Here is a 15,788-nt window from a genome sequence, read left to right as displayed (position 1 = left end):
TAGACACGGCAGGTTCTATGCAGTTAACACAGAGAAGAAAAAGACCTTTGTGCATCTTTCAGATTATTCTTTTTTGCAACATAGTGCTGGGCAAGCAATTTTGTTTCCCTAGCCACAAGTAAGATAATATAATATAACAACAGAGTTGGAAGGGACCTTGGAGGCCTTCTAGTCCAACCCCCTGCCCAGGCAGGAAACCCTACACCATCTCAGTCAGATGGTTATCCAACATTTTCTTAAAAATTTCCAGTGTTGGGGCATTTACAACTTCTGCAGGCAAGTCGTTCCACTGATTAATTGTTCTAACTGTCAGGAAATTTCTCCTTAGTTCTAAGTTGTTGTTTTTTTATTTGCATTTATATCCCGCCCTTCTCCGAAGACTCAGGGCGGCTTACACTATGTCAAGCAATAATCTTCATCCATTTGTATATTATATACAAAGTCAACTTATTGCCCCCAACAATCTGGGTCCTCATTTTACCTACCTTATAAAGGATGGAAGGCTGAGTCAACCTTGGGCCTGGTGGGGCTTGAACCTGCAGTAATTGCAAGCAGCTGCTGTTAATAACAGACTGTCTTACCAGTCTGAGCCACAGAGGCCCCTCAAGTTGCTTCTCTCCTTGATTATTCCACCCATTGCTTCTTGTTCTACCCTCAGGTGCTTTGGAGAACAGCCCGACTCCCTCTTCTTTGTGGCAACCTCTGAGATAGTGGAACACTGCTATCATGTCTCCCCTAGTCCTTCTTTTTATTAAACTAGACATTTATTAAACTAGACTAGATCTTTCTCAATTTACTACTTTGCTTATATTTTACTTACATTCTATCTACTCCATTATTTCCCAAAAACTCTGTCCAATATATTCTATCTACATGGCTTAAAGAAACAATGTTATCAGTTGTAGCAAAGCAGTAGTCCATCAGCAATAGATATGGAGGAGTAGTTGAAAGCACAGGGAATGCTTATCTTCTCAAATTAAAACTCTTCAGCAAACATCTATCTGGCTTCATCCACAAATCCCACATCCGGTGGTTCAGACATGCCCTGGTAACTATTTTTGTAAGACTTATTCCTTCCTTCCTTCCTTCCTTCCTTCCTTCCTTCCTTCCTCCCTCCCTCCCTCCCTCCCTCCCTCCCTCCCCCCTCCCTCCCTCCTTCCTTTCCTTCCTTCCTTCCTTCCTTCCTTCCTTCCTTCCTTCCTTCCTTCCTTCCCATACAGGAAGTCCTCAGGTTATGACCATAACTGAACCAGAATTTCAGTTGCTAAATTATGCAGTCATTAAGCAAGACATCACACGATCAAACCTAATTTTACTACCATTTTTAGCATGGTTGTTAAACGGACACTTAAAAAAATCTGCTACCTAAAAATCCTTGAGAGTTATTATTGCACATCGGTATGAACAATTCTGAATTATTGGGGTGAAATATAGAACGAACCTTTTCTCCACATATTCAAGCATACGTAATAGTACCCAAAAAAGCTAGTTTTATTTATTTGTTTGTTTGTATATCAAATTTAGAAACTGCCTATCTCACTCACAGGGCGATTCTGAGCGGCCTGCAATTAAAACGTAAAAGCATTAAATATTTATCCTCACTTTGCTTAGTATAAGATTAAGACTGATCTCATAGGACGTTGTCCCACAGAACCCATATTGGAATTAGAGACAGAGTTTTAAACACCATCAGGAAGGAATCTGATTAGAATAAACTTGTTAAGGTGAAATTTATTTATTTATTTATTTATTTTAAATTGCTGCCTATTCACCCATGGTGACTCAAGGTGGCTTACAGAATATAAAGACACATTTAAAACAATAAAAACCAGAGCATACAAAACACTTGCTATACCAGTTCTCGAATACAGCTCATCTGTCTGGAACCCGCACTGCATATCAGACATTAATACAATTGAGTGCATCCAGAAATATTTCATGAGAAGAGTTCTCCACTCCTCCGCTTGCAACAAAATACCTTATGCCACCAAACATAATACCTTATGCCACCAAACTGAAATTCTGGATTTAGAAAATTTAGAACTACGTCACCTTCGGTATGACCTGAGCATAGCTCATAAAATCATCTACCACAATGTCCTACCTGTCAATGACTACTTCAGCTTCAACCACAACAATACACGAGCAAATAATAGATACAAACTCAAGGTAAACTGCTCCAAACTCGATTGCAGAAAATACGACTTCAACAACAGAGTGGTCAATGCCTGGAATGCACTACCTGACTCTGTGGTTTCTTCCCCAAACCCCCAAAACTTTAACCTTAGATTGTCTATGGTAGACCTCACCCCATTCCTAAGAGGTCTGTAAGGGGTGTGCATAACAGCACTAGAGTGCCTAACATCCCTGTCCTAATGTTCCCTTTATTCATTTTATGTATTCAATTCATGCTTATACTTATATATGTTATCTAATATGTACTCAACAAAATAAATAAATAAAAACTAACAAAAAGAATCAAATAAATTAATATAGTACAATATAACAAGATCACCCCCCACCTTCCACCCCCCCCCCAGTGACAGCAAATCACATGAGCCCTTTAATGGGCTCCATCCCGCTCTGCATTCTCTAAGCCCACTGGCAGAACCAGGTCTTCAGCGCCTTCTGGGAGAGCATTAGAATGGGGGCCATTCTAATCTCTGGGGGAATGATGTTCCAGAGAGAGGGAGCCACCACGGAGAAGGCCATTCTTCTGGTGTATCTCCTTCAGGGCCCACAACATTCCCTGCCTCCCTGCTCTGATGGGTCGGGTAGATGTGACCGGCAAGAGACAGTTCCTCAGATAACCTGGTCCCAAGCCATGAAGGGCTTTATAGGTGACAACCAGCCCCTTGAATTGCACCCAGAAGCAATCAACAGCCAATGCAGCTCCCGCAGGAGAGGTGATACATGTACACACCAGGGTCTGCACAAAACCTCTGCATTTTGCACCAACTGGAGCTTCCGGATGCTCTTCAAGGGCAGCCCCATGTAGAGCGTGTTGCAATAGTCAAGATGGGAAGTGACTATGGCATGAGTGTCTGTGAGTAGGGATTGTTGGTCCAGGAAAGGGCGTAACTGGCGCACAACCTGCAGTCGCGCAAAGGACCTCCTGGCCACAACCGCCACCTGCTCTTTGAGGAGAACCTCTAGATTACGCACAGGGTCTGTTTGGGGTAGTGCCACCCCATCCAAGACCAAAGGTGGCAATTCTCCCTGAGACAATGAACCCCAAATCCAGAGCCACTCAGTCTTGCCAGGGTTTAGTCTCAACCCGTTGCTCCCCATCCAGCCCCTAACAGCCCCTAGGCACTGCGAGAGGGAGGTTATGGCATCCACAGGGCAGGACATAGAGCTGAGTATCATCAGCATATTGGTGATACCTCAGTCCATGGTGGCAGGTGATCTCGCCCAGCTGCTTCATATAAATGTTGAACAGAAGCGGAGAGAGTACCGATCCCTGCAGAACCCCATTTGATAACATTTTAAACCACAGTTGTTAAGTGAAGCACTGCAGTTGTTAAATTAGTATTCCAGTTGTTAAGTGAAATCGCAAAATTTGTAATGACTAGCAGCTAAAATAAAATAATTCATTGGGATAGGTATAGATTCATAGAACCATAGGGTAAGAAGAGACCTTGGAGGTCTTCTAGTCCAACCTTTATTTGAACAGGAGATCATATGCCATTCTGGACGAACGGTTTTTATTTTTTATTATTTATTTATTTATTTACATTTATATCCCGCCCTTCTCCAAAGACTCAGGGCGGCTTACAGTGTATAAGGCAATAGTCTCATTCTATTTGTATATTTACAAAGTCAACTTATTGCCCCCCCAACAATCTGGGTCCTCATTTTACCTACCTTATAAAGGATGGAAGGCTGAGTCAACCTTGGGCCGGGCTTGAACCTGCAGTAATTGCAGGCTGCTGTGTTCTATTAACAGGCTTCTTTACAGCCTGAGCTATCCACGGCCCGGTTGTCCATTCTCTGCTTGAAAGCCTCCAGTGATGGAACCTCCAGAGATGTTCCACTGATTAATTAACCTGAATCATTAGTTTTAATAAAAATTCAACATGGGTTGGTGAAACTGAGTTGGATTTTGATATCCAACGGATGATATATCCAAAGGATGATATTGACCATCATTTGTGTTGTAAATGTTGTACCTTGATGAACATATCTTTTCTTTTATGTACACTGAGAGCATATGCACCAAGACAAATTCCTTGTGTGTCCAATCACACTTGGCCAATAAAAATTCTATTCTATTCTATTTGTTTGTGAGCATTTTGGGGAGGGGATTCCCCCCCCCCCCAAATGGTTTGGACCAGTGATGGGATTCAAAAAAATTTATTACCGGTTCTATGGGTGTGGTTTGGTGGGCAGAAAAAAGGCCCAAAAACTGGCAGAAAAAAGACTGGAAATGTTGTGGTCCGCCAGCAGCCTGCGGAGCTGGCAATGGAGTCATACAGTGATGAGGCTGAGGAAGAACATGAGGCAATCCTGGAGGCTGCAGAAGGCCTGGATAAGGACTCTGCATTGGAGGCAGAGATGGGGCCAGGGCCATCTGGGAGTGATGTGCAGACTCCAGAGGTGAGGCAGAGGAACAGGAGGAGCCAAGAGATGATTGGCCCCTCCCATAAGGCTTAAAAGACCAGCAACGGCGTTTGGGCTCTTTGTTGGAAAACAACGTTGATAGACTTGCTCCTTGTCTTGCTGCATTTATTTCTTGTTGGCGTTTTCTGCTTCTGAACTTTTGCCAAGAAAAGTCTTTGGCAGTTTGCCTAATTAGACCAAGGTTGGTGAGAAGACTGAAGAAGACTGAAGAATTGTGTTATGAAGAATTTGTTTTGATTTAGTTTGGACGACGCTGAGAATGAGTTAATTCTCAGCTGTTCTAATAAAGTCTGTTTTTGAACTGATTGCGTCTACTACTACCTACTTGGGCCTGGGTCACGACAGGAAAGGGGCTGAAAAAAGGGCCAAAAATGGGGGGCGCGGAGGCCAAAAACTTTTTGTGGTTGTTTGCCTCTTTTAAATTTAGGTGTGTCTTATAGTCCAAAAAATATGGTTGGTTGGTTGGTTGGTTGGTTGGTTGGTAGGTAGGTAGGTAGGTAGGTAGGTAGGTAGGTAGGTAGGTAGGTAGATTGATAGATAGATAGATAGATAGATAGATAGATAGATAGATAGATAGATAGATAGATAGATAGATAGATAGATAGATAGATATTGTAATGGTATGTGAGACAGGAGGAAGAACTGCAGCCTAGACAATATTCTGGGAAATGAAACCTGTATCCAAAGGATAAAGAGTGGGGAAAGCATCTCAGAAGGGACCCTCTCTAGTTTTCAGGAAAGTAAATGCAAGGACAGGAGGGGGTACTTTCAGACTTGCAAGATTCTGTCAATGCAACCCTACAATAAAAATAAAGTTAGTAATCACAATCATACTTTTAGACTGGATTACCTTGAAGGGCTAAACTTATGTACATTTACATCGGGGTGAAATGCTCCCGGTTCAGACTGGATCGCCTGATCCAATAGTAATGGCGGCGGGTGGTTCGGAGAACCGGTAGCAAAAATCCCTGCCAGAACCTTTTAAAAACATTTTTTCTACAACCTCTACAGCCGAAGAGGTTGTAGAAAAAATGTTTTTAAAAGCCTCTGCTGATCAGGCAACTCAGCTGGGATCGCCAGAAGAAAAAATCCTTTTAAAGGGTTCAGACGATCCCAGCTGAGCCACGCGATCATCAGAGGTTTTTTATTTTTTACCTTTAAAAGCATTTTTTCTTCCCCCGAAAAAATATTTTTAAAAGTTTTTTTTAAAAAAGCCTCTGATGATCACGCAGTTCAGCTGGGATCGTCTGAACCCTTTAAAAGGATCTTTTCTTCTGGCGATCCCAGCTGAGTTGCCTGATCATCACAGGCTTTTAAAAGCATTTTTTTACAACCTCTTACAACAGCCCATGCCCACACAATTGCCTGGTCCCCATTTGCCTACTTGCTGCTTCTTTCGGGCTCGCTAAGCCTTGCTTTGGCTGCTGCAATCAATTGCATCAGCTAGCAACTGAATCTGCCTGCCTGTAATCCATCTCATCAGTGAGCAACTCAATCTGCCTGCCTTTTCCCTTGAACTGGGTAAGTAACTAGGGGGAGCTTTAAAAAATAGTTAATTGGGGTTTTTTTAAGGAGTTTTTTTAGACAGCAATTTAAAGTTAAGGAAGTTTTAAATCTAAAAAATATAAATAAAATAAAATAATAAAATAAAATATTTGCAGCTTTCTGAGATTTGGTATGTTTCTGTAGTGTTTCACTCTAACTACAGAAACACATAAAATCTCACAAAGCTGTATGTGGCATTTTGTGTGTGTGTGAGAGAGAGTCAGTTGTGTATGTGTAAAGTGTGAAAGTTAGTTTTTGAGCTTTTTGTGGCTATGTGAGGTTCCTGCTTGCTGCAGGGGCCATTTTTGGTGAAGTACAGCTGCTTTTACATTGTGTGTGAGTCAGTTGTGTTGTGTGTGTGTAAAGTGTGAAAGTTGGTTTTTGGTACCTCTTACTGTTTTGTGTACTTTGTTTATTATTTTTATTATTTATTGTTATTGGCCATGCCCACCCGGTCACCTGATCACCAAGCCATGCCCACCAATTAAGCCACGCCCACAGAACCAGTAGGGAAAATTTTTAGATTTCACCCCTGATTTACAAGCTGGCATATGTTGGTGTTCAGAAACAAAAAGTCTTCCTGGTACTTTTGGAAATTATTAGTCACAAAGGATCTTACTTGAGAGCTCCCATGGTTCAAAAGCAGAGCATATGAACTCGATTTGAAACTATGGAGAGTTACTATGTACATAGACAAAACTACACATTTGATCAAGAATTCCAACTTGTTATTAGCAATTTCCTGAGTTCTGAACTAGTTGATTTTGTGGCGCCCTTTTAGTTCTCCAAAAAAAGAATAATTGCTATGCTGGATCAGGCCAATGATTCATTGTAGGGACTTTCTCAAATATTAAGTTACCATTCTCTCTGCTCCTCCTTGAGTCAGCAAAACACTAAACAGACATAAAACACGCTGTCCCTGTTGCGAATCCATTTCCTGACTTTATGGTTTATTTTCCAAATTGTATCCCCAACTTCCCTCCAAGCTAACGGGTAACCAAACCTAACAGAACTTATTCAACTTGAGAACCTCCTTAGACAGTAAAGAAATGAGAAAATACAAAGCTTTATCACTGGGGTGCAGCAAAGGATAATTGAATCCTATCATACTCATGAGATAGATCATAGAAATACAGTGGAGAAAAAGGGTTGCTTTTCCTAAGAAAGGTGAAAACAGTTACCTGAAAATTCAACCTTTAGGAAAAAAGCATATTTTAAAAAAATATTTAAAAATTTAGGTGAATAGAATAGAATAGAATAGAATAGAATAGAATAGAATAGAATAGAATAGAATAGAATAGAATTTTTTATTGGCCAAGTGTGATTCAACACACACAAGGAATTTGTCTTTGGTGCCTATGCTTTCAGTGTACATAAAGAAAAAATAAAATATATTCATCAAGAATCATAAGATACAACACTTAGTGAGAGTCATAGGATACTAATAAGCAATCAAATCATACTAGGAAATAATAAAAACAATATAAGTTGTAAAGATACAAGCAACATGGATATAGCTATAAGTGGGAAGAGATAGACGCTAGTAAGGATGAGGAGAATAATAATAATAATACAATCTTAGTAGTTAATTTGACAGTGTTGTGGGAATTAGTTGTTTGGCAGAGTTATGGCGTTCGGGGGAAAAACTGTCCTTGTGTCTTGTTGTTCTGGTGTGCAGAGTCCTATAGTGTCGTTTTGAGGGTAGAAGTTGAAACAATTTATGTCCAGGATGTGAAGGGTCTGTAGATATTTTCACAGCCCTCTTTTTGACTCCTGCAGTATACAGGTCCACAATGGAAGGACATTGAATAGAGCAGTTTCTAAAATTTACACTATATAGTATATAAAACAAATAGGAAAGACATTTAGGAGGCATAAAATATAGATCAACCAATTCAGGAAATAGTAGGGCAGGGGGAAAAACTGTTCTGAGCTATTCCTACATTTGTTAAGGAGGATTCCTCACTTATAAATAGCACTAAGCTCCGGCTCAGAAAAGTTACAAAACCACATGCTTTCCAAATGTTTGGAAATGCAATGGACAAAAAGGAACTTATTTACATCTTTGATGGGAACGCCCTAAAATAAAAGTCTTTTGGAATAATAAGATACATGAAATAATTAACTGTATTAAGTCCAAACTATTTGTAGCAGAAGTAAAATTAAATTTGTTGTCTATCTGTTCGGGGTTAAGTCTGAGAACTATATGAAGGCAGAAGTTAATTATTTTGCTGACAGCAGCCAAATAGTCAATAACCCACTGTTAGAAATCAAATTCTTCCTCATCCCTTGACAAACAGTTAAATAAACTCTGGCATTTGATACCTATGAAAAATTAACACATAAAAGGAGACGATTTTAAGAATATGCATAACGCCCTGCCCCCCCATTTTTAAGCCTTGTGGCATTTCTCCTAACAGTGCAAAACGAAAAAGGAAGATGATCACTAAACCATGAATAAGCCACAGTTTGGAGTAAATGAAAAATGGTCCTTGATCACTACATGTTCCCTTGTCAAATGTTATCAAACAGAGACCCAGAATTCAGAATGAGAAATGGAATTGAAGTTAAGCAGCCCCTACCTTTTTGTTTCATCTCCAGATAATCTTACCTGGTGTCAAAAAAACGAGTAGACAAAATAGGCCTTCCTTCAGACTTTGTGTTCTTTTCACGGAACCAATAAATAAAAGAACATGCAGTTAGAGATGCTCTCTGTCTCACAGCAGAACAACAGACGTTTGGGTGGCCATGTGGGCAGAACGGAGCTGTTTGCCCTCAAAAAGCAGACTGCACCTGTGACGTCATCGAGAGGCTTCACTTTCAAGTGAAAACCTGATTTCCTCCTTACCAAGGCAGGAAAGTCTGAAAGGAGCACATTTAGATGAATGCAAACGGAATTCGTGATGCTCTGAAGAATACAACCGTCACCTTACAACACATTTGTCATTTCCTTCGCCAACAGGGCATCTGTACTTTGTTAGAGCTGCTCAGCAGGTTGAAATTCAACTAGTGGAGCCATTTCTATCCTGCCTGGTCTGAAAAACTACCAGTGTTTGTCTTCCTGACTGCCAGATCACTATGGAAGGCCCAACAGATTTTTAATTTTATTTTTTATTAAATCTATATGCCTCTCATCTCACTATCCAAAGATGACTTGTATAGTATGTGGACATTTGGCAGCTGTTCCTAACAGTAGGGAATTCATTCAAATTCTTTTGCTTTTTTAAAAAAAGAACATTTTTTTTTAAAAAAAACACCGAACTATCAGTATAAGTTATACAGATTTTGAAATTGTTAGAGGGTGGGTTGAAATAGAGACTGGTCTAGATGCACACAGCATCTTATAAACTAGGTAGTCATTAATGCGTTATTAAGATACAAGGGACTGGACCAGTGGATATAGTGCAAAACGAGGCTAAGTCAATATTTCATAAACCACACTAGATGAGTTTTGTAGCACATATTAAGGCAAACAATGATTTACCAATTGTGGTGGTTGAATTCATAACAGGACGCTAATCCAAAACTAGATAAGGCCTATTATGGTTAAGTACAGGGGTGAAATTCACTTACCTTCACTACCGGTTTGCATATGTGAGCACATGCCTCCTCCACTCATGCGCATGCGCAGAGGGTCAAAAACAGGATGTGATGATGTTGTCACGTTTGCTGGGTTTGTATAATACAATCAACTGAAAATTGCTGATTTAGTTTAGCTTGTTTGGAGAGGTGAATGTCACATACTGTAACAACCGGTTTGCTCAGAACTTAAAATGTGAGCTTTCACGCATGCCCACGGCATCAAAAAACCGTCAATTATATAGGACGTGATAGCGCCAAGGTGGGTGGACAGGCCCAGCCGATGGTCGGAACTACCGGTTCACTCGAACCGGTTCTAACCGGCAGCAGCCCAGCACTGCTTGTGTGGAACAAACCAGTGATTCATGGAGTGATGGCAAGAGTATACTGAAACACTGTACATAGAGATGTCAACATCCAAGATACCCTGGAAGGTTTCCCCTACTTAAGAAACCTCTAGTACTAGAAGACAAAGATGATTAAAACATGAAGAACGGTTGCAGGAATTGCATATGTCTAATCTAATGAAAAGAAGGACTGGGGTAACATGATAACAGTGTTATCAAAGACAGGGGTCACCAACCTTTCAGTCCTCAGGGACCACTAAATTCATAATTTTAAATCCTGCGGACCACTAATAGAATCTGCCTAATGACCGGCTGGGTGGGTATGGCTAGGTAGTCATGTGACTGGATGGGCGTGGCCAACTCAATGTCACTCACTTTGAGGAGCACCTCACCAGCTCTATTCCCCGCTCCCCTCCCCCCCAGTCACTCATCGCCTGTGTACCCGAGCTCCTTAGGACCCCAACAGGAAGCCGTTATTGGAGCTAAGCAGCCACCACAGGAAAGAGTTGGCAAAACAGCTGGCTCAGTTCAAATTGGATCTGACCAAGTAGGAGGCTCAGCAGAAGCACTTCACTGAGGACTAGGAGCATAGGCTTTCCAAGCAGAGGGAAGACCTGCAGGAGTGCAAGGCCAGGTACTGGTGCCTGGAGGCTCAGGGGGATGAGTTGGTCAGACAGTTCCAGGCCATGATGTAGTCCCACTGGAACAAGGCCCTCCGGCTCTTCACCACCAGCGGCGCTTCCCTCCAGCCTTTGTCCAAAGCCCTGCACCAAGAGGCTGAAGCAGACCCCAGGTCAGAATTTCTGCCCCCCTCCGACCCGCACAAAAAGACCCAGAAGTGGGGAGACTCTCTACAGCAACACAAACATTGATTGCCTGTATCCATCCCAGGGGCTGTAGTTTGAGGACCCCTGATTTAGTGCAATATAAAAAAAATTTCTGCGGACCACCAAAATTTTCTCACGGACCACCAGTGGTCCACGGACCACCAATTGGTGACCGCTGATCTAAAAGGCTGTCGCAAAGAAGAAGGGGTCAACCTAGGGGTGCTATTCAGCAGGTCCTGACAGGTTCTAGAGAACCAGTAGCAGAAATTTTGAGCAGTTCGGAGAACCGGCAAATACCACCTCTGGCTGGCCCCAGTGGGGTGGGAATGGAGATTTTGCAGTATCCTTCCCCTGCCATGCCCACCAAACCACACCCACAGAACCGGTAGTAAAAAAAATTGAATTCCATCACTGGGTCAACTTCTCTCCAAAGCACCAGAGAGCAGGACAGGAAACTAATCAAGGAGAGAAGCACCCTGGAATTAAGGAGAAATTTTCCGACAGAACAATTACCGTAATGACTTGCCTCCAGAAGTTGTGGATGCTCCAACACTGGAAGTTTTAAAGAAGAGATTGGACAACCCTTTGTCCGAAATGGTATAGGGTTTCCTGCAGGGGGGTTGGACTAGAAAAGTAGCCCCCAACCTTCTGGGCACCAGGGACCAGTTCAGTGGAGAAAGGTTTTTCCGTGGACTGGAGAGGGCATGGTTTCATGTGCTACCTGCATCCCATGGATGGGCCTTCACTTGTTTGTGTGGACCGGTTTCTAGCATGCCGTGGACTGGTGCCGGTCCATGGACTGAGGTTTGGGGACCTCTGGACTAGAAGACCTCCAAGGTCCCTTCCAAGTCTGTTATTCTGTTAAATTATTGATGTTTCTTCTCCCAGTTTTAAAACTATCATCTTCTTTTTCCAATCCAGTTTCCCTTGATATATATTTTCAGCATATAGGTTAACAAATAAGTAATTGCGGCTGTTTGGGAAGGAAGGAAGGAAGGAAGGAAGGAAGGAAGGAAGGAAGTATTGTTTGGTTTCAGAAGTCAGGATTTAGATTTTAAAAACCCTTCTTTGGGCCACTAGAGGGAGTATGCTGCTTCTCTTCGACCTAACATTGTTAAGTACTGTATAAATGCTTTCAACTCCCTTTCAAAAATACTACAGGTGGTCCACAGGTTACAACAGCAGTTGGGACAAGAATTGCCGTGCTAAGTGACAGGTGCCAAACGATGTAGTAAAGCGTACCATCATGTCAATGTGTCACATAGCAACAGGAGTTCTGGCAGTTCCAGTTGCCATTGTTCAGGAAAGGCCGTGTGAGTTGTTAGGTGTGGACCTCGCTTGGCCACAGCTTTTGACTTCCTGTTGGCTTCCCCACTGACTCTGCTTGTGGGAAACTGACAGAGATGATTGTGTAACCACGGCTCGCTGTGATGCAAATGCGAGTTGGGTTCTGGGGACCTTGATCATGATCATTTAACCACAGAGACGATGCAACAGCCAAAATCTAAGGACCAGTCGTAAGTCCCCCTTGTTCAGCCCTGTTGCAACTCGGAATGGTTGCTGAACAAGTGGTCTTAACCCCAGGACCACCTGCAGTAACGTTTTTAATCTCCTTTTCTTTGAAACAGAAAGTGGGTTTGTGTGTCTTAAGCTTGTTGTGCAGGACGTTTTAGATGCACTATATTAATTTAAGACAGCAGTGCTTTTGTGCTTGGTGTGTGTGAAGTTCCATTTGTCCGCAGCTCATGCGAGTGGAGCTTTGTGCACGCATTGCCCATCACTGCCACAGCCTGCTGTAAAGCATTATGGGGTAGTATACAGAGGTGGGTTTCAGCAGGTTCTGACCAGTTCTGGAGAACTGGTAGTGGAAATTTTGAGTAGTTCGGAGAACCGGTAGTAAAAATTCTATTCTCTGCCTCCCAAGTACCAGCTGATCGGGAGGAAATGGGGATTTTGCACTATCCTTCTCCTGCCACGCCCACCAAGCCATGCCCTCCAAGCCATGCCATGCCACGCCCACCAAGCCACACCCACAGAACTGGTAGTAAAAAAATTTGAAACCCACCACTGGTAGTATATAAGTATATGTGCTTTTGCTAGTGCTACTTATTTATTTTATTTATTTATTTTATTTTGTCACACAGTATATATAAGCATAAGCATGAAATAACTATACAATATATAAGCATATATATAAGTATGAGTATGTAATAACTATATTAATTGGATATAACGAAAGGAAACAATAGGACAGGAACAGTAGGCACACTTGTGGTCCTATGCACTCCCCTTACAGACCTCTTAGAAAAGGGGTCAATAGTAGACAGTTTTTGGTTGAAGCTTTTGGGATTTTGGGAAGAGACCATAGAGTCAGGTAGTTTATTCCAGGCATTAACAACTCTGTTACTGAAGTCATATTTTCTGCAATCAAGATTGGAGCGGTTAACATTAAGCTTAAATCTGCCGTGTGCTTGTGTATTATTGCAATTGAAGCTGAAGTAGTCTTCGACAGGAAGGACATTGTAATAGATGATTCTATGAGTTAAATTCAGGTCCTGTCGAAGGCGGCGTAGTTCTAAATTTTCTAAACCCAGGATTTCAAGTCTGGTGGCATAAGGTATTTTGTTGTATTCAGAGGAGTGGAGAACTCTTCTTGTAAAATATTTCTAGACACGTTCAGTTGTATTGATGTCAGAAATGTGGTATGGGTTCCAGACAGTCGAGCTGTATTCAAGAATTGGTCTAGTAAATGTTTTATATGCTCTGGTTATTAGTGTAGTATTTTTGGAAAAGAAGCTACGTAAGATTAGGCTTACAACTCTTAGAGCCTTTTTTGCGATGTAGTTGCAGTGGGCTTTGGCACTTAGATCATTTGATCATTCCAAGGTCTTTAACAGGGTGGGGGTCATCTGTAAGGTAATGTACTTAGTTAGTACAAGACAATCAGATGTTGATGGCTGCCATCTTGCCACGTTTACCTCAGTGCCTCCCAGTGGGATACTTTTCATAGTGAAGCTCTGACATGTCTCTCTAAGACCAAGTCCAGCATACAGACATGAAAACATTGTACCTCCATTACAACAACCTCAGAATCAAAGCCCCTCCTTTCTATATGTGCATCACAATGCTTGGAAAAATGGCTGAGGCTTTGATTGCATGGTTGCGGCTGCCATCTTGATCTTATTTTAACAACATCCCACCAGGGGTGGGTTCTACTTACCTTTACTACCGGTTCGCATTGTGCCCACGCACGGATGCTCCGCTCGCTCGTGCGCACGCTCTTCTGCGCATGTGCAGATCACTGTTGATGACGTTCGGGTCAGTGGGCGGAACCTCCCGCCAGTTTTACTGCCGGTTCTACAGAACCGGTCCAAACCGGGGGCAACCCACCACTGCACCCCATGCCGGTGGATGTCCCTCTTCACCAGTATCTGCAAGCAGTGGTCAAAGAAGGCAAGATGGCAGTTGGGGCTATGAGATGATGCTTCACCCATTTGGGATGTGTCAAATGGTTGGGGCATCGCTTGTGCTGCTGCAGGAGTTCTCTGGTGTTTCTGATTTTCCCTGTACAGGTAGTCCTTGAATTCTGTCCATAACTGAACCCGAATTACAATCATAAATCATGCTGGTCACCATATGATGTGCGCCTGATTTTATGACCTTTTTTGCAGCGGTCATTAAGTGGATGCTGCAGATATAAAGCAAAGCCATTGTACCCAACAGGTGTTTTTTTGCCACAAACCGGAAGTAAACACCAATTTCCAGCAAAAAAAAAAAATGTCGTAAATCATGGTCACATGACCATGGGATGCTGCAAACAGCTGTACATGCAGGTCAGTTGCGAAGCACCCAAATGTGATTATGGACTGTGGTGGGGGGAAGTAATCTAGGTCTTAAGTAGGTTGGAGGAAATCTGTCACAATTTTGAAAGGTCACTAAACGACATGTCCTAAATTGAGGACTATCTGCAGGCATTAGGCATTGTAGTATTATTTTGAATACAAAAGTAGATCAATCACAGAATACATGTATCTAAGCTTCCTCTTGTTTGTTATTTGCCCAATCCCTATGTGGGGCCTTTGTTGTTGTTTTTTTATTGGATTATTTTAACATGGTTGTTGATAGGTTGCTGATACTTTATTATAATTTGCAAATTTGTGGTTAGCTGCCCAGTTATATCCTTAAAATGGCCAGTCACACACATTTTATAAATAAATAATTAAGAGAGGGATGCACAAAAAAAAAGAAGAAGAGGAAGAAATAGGAAATTTCCTTTTTTCTTAAACACAAAGACTTGTTTAATTAGCAACAGGGCAGGTGAAAATGAGAAACAGGAAGGGGTTTAAACTCTCATAATTGAGGCCTAGCGGTCAGAATAAGCCTATGTGTGCAAATGTATTTTCCAACACACATTCAGCCTTAATTCATCCACCTGAGCTCAAACATAAAGTAACCACAACACAAAACGAAGGTGTGATTCTCTGAATGCTGCACATTCCTTTCTTGTTTGCATTCTCAGACTAGAAAGGTGTAGGTCAGAGGTGGGTTTCAGCAGGTTCTGATGAATTCTGGAGAACTGGTAGCGGAAATTTTGAATAGTTCAGAGAACCAGTAGTAAAAATTCTGACCGGCCCCATCCCTATCTATTTTCTGCCTCCCAAATAACAGCTGATGGGGAAGAAAATGTGGATTTTGCAGTATCCTTCCCCTGGAGTGGGGAGGGAATGGAGATTTTACAGTATCCTTCCCCTGGAGTGGGGTGGGATTGGAGATTTTACAGTATCTTTCCCCTGCCACGCCAACCAAGCCACACCCATCAAGCCATGCCACACCCACCAAGCCACACCCATAGAACCGGTATTAAAAA

At 42.1% G+C, this 15,788-nt stretch overlaps 1 protein-coding gene across 2 annotated transcripts in view; it reads right to left on the bottom strand.

Annotated features, from left to right (window-relative positions):
* Window positions 1–8,972, bottom strand: part of LOC131188271 (tyrosine-protein kinase ZAP-70) — a 36,137-nt gene extending 27,165 nt beyond the window's left edge. For both annotated transcript variants that reach the window (XM_058163422.1, XM_058163423.1), the window contains exon 1: window positions 8,780–8,972. The gene's annotated coding sequence lies outside the window, so the exon portion shown is untranslated. The remainder of the gene's footprint in view (window positions 1–8,779) is intronic.
* Window positions 8,973–15,788: the final 6,816 nt, after the last annotated feature.

Source organism: Ahaetulla prasina, chromosome 1, assembly GCF_028640845.1.
Source record: "Ahaetulla prasina isolate Xishuangbanna chromosome 1, ASM2864084v1, whole genome shotgun sequence".
Taxonomy (NCBI): domain Eukaryota; kingdom Metazoa; phylum Chordata; class Lepidosauria; order Squamata; family Colubridae; genus Ahaetulla; species Ahaetulla prasina.
Note: the sequence above shows the minus strand (reverse complement) of the source record. Positions and strands in the feature narration are given on the sequence as shown.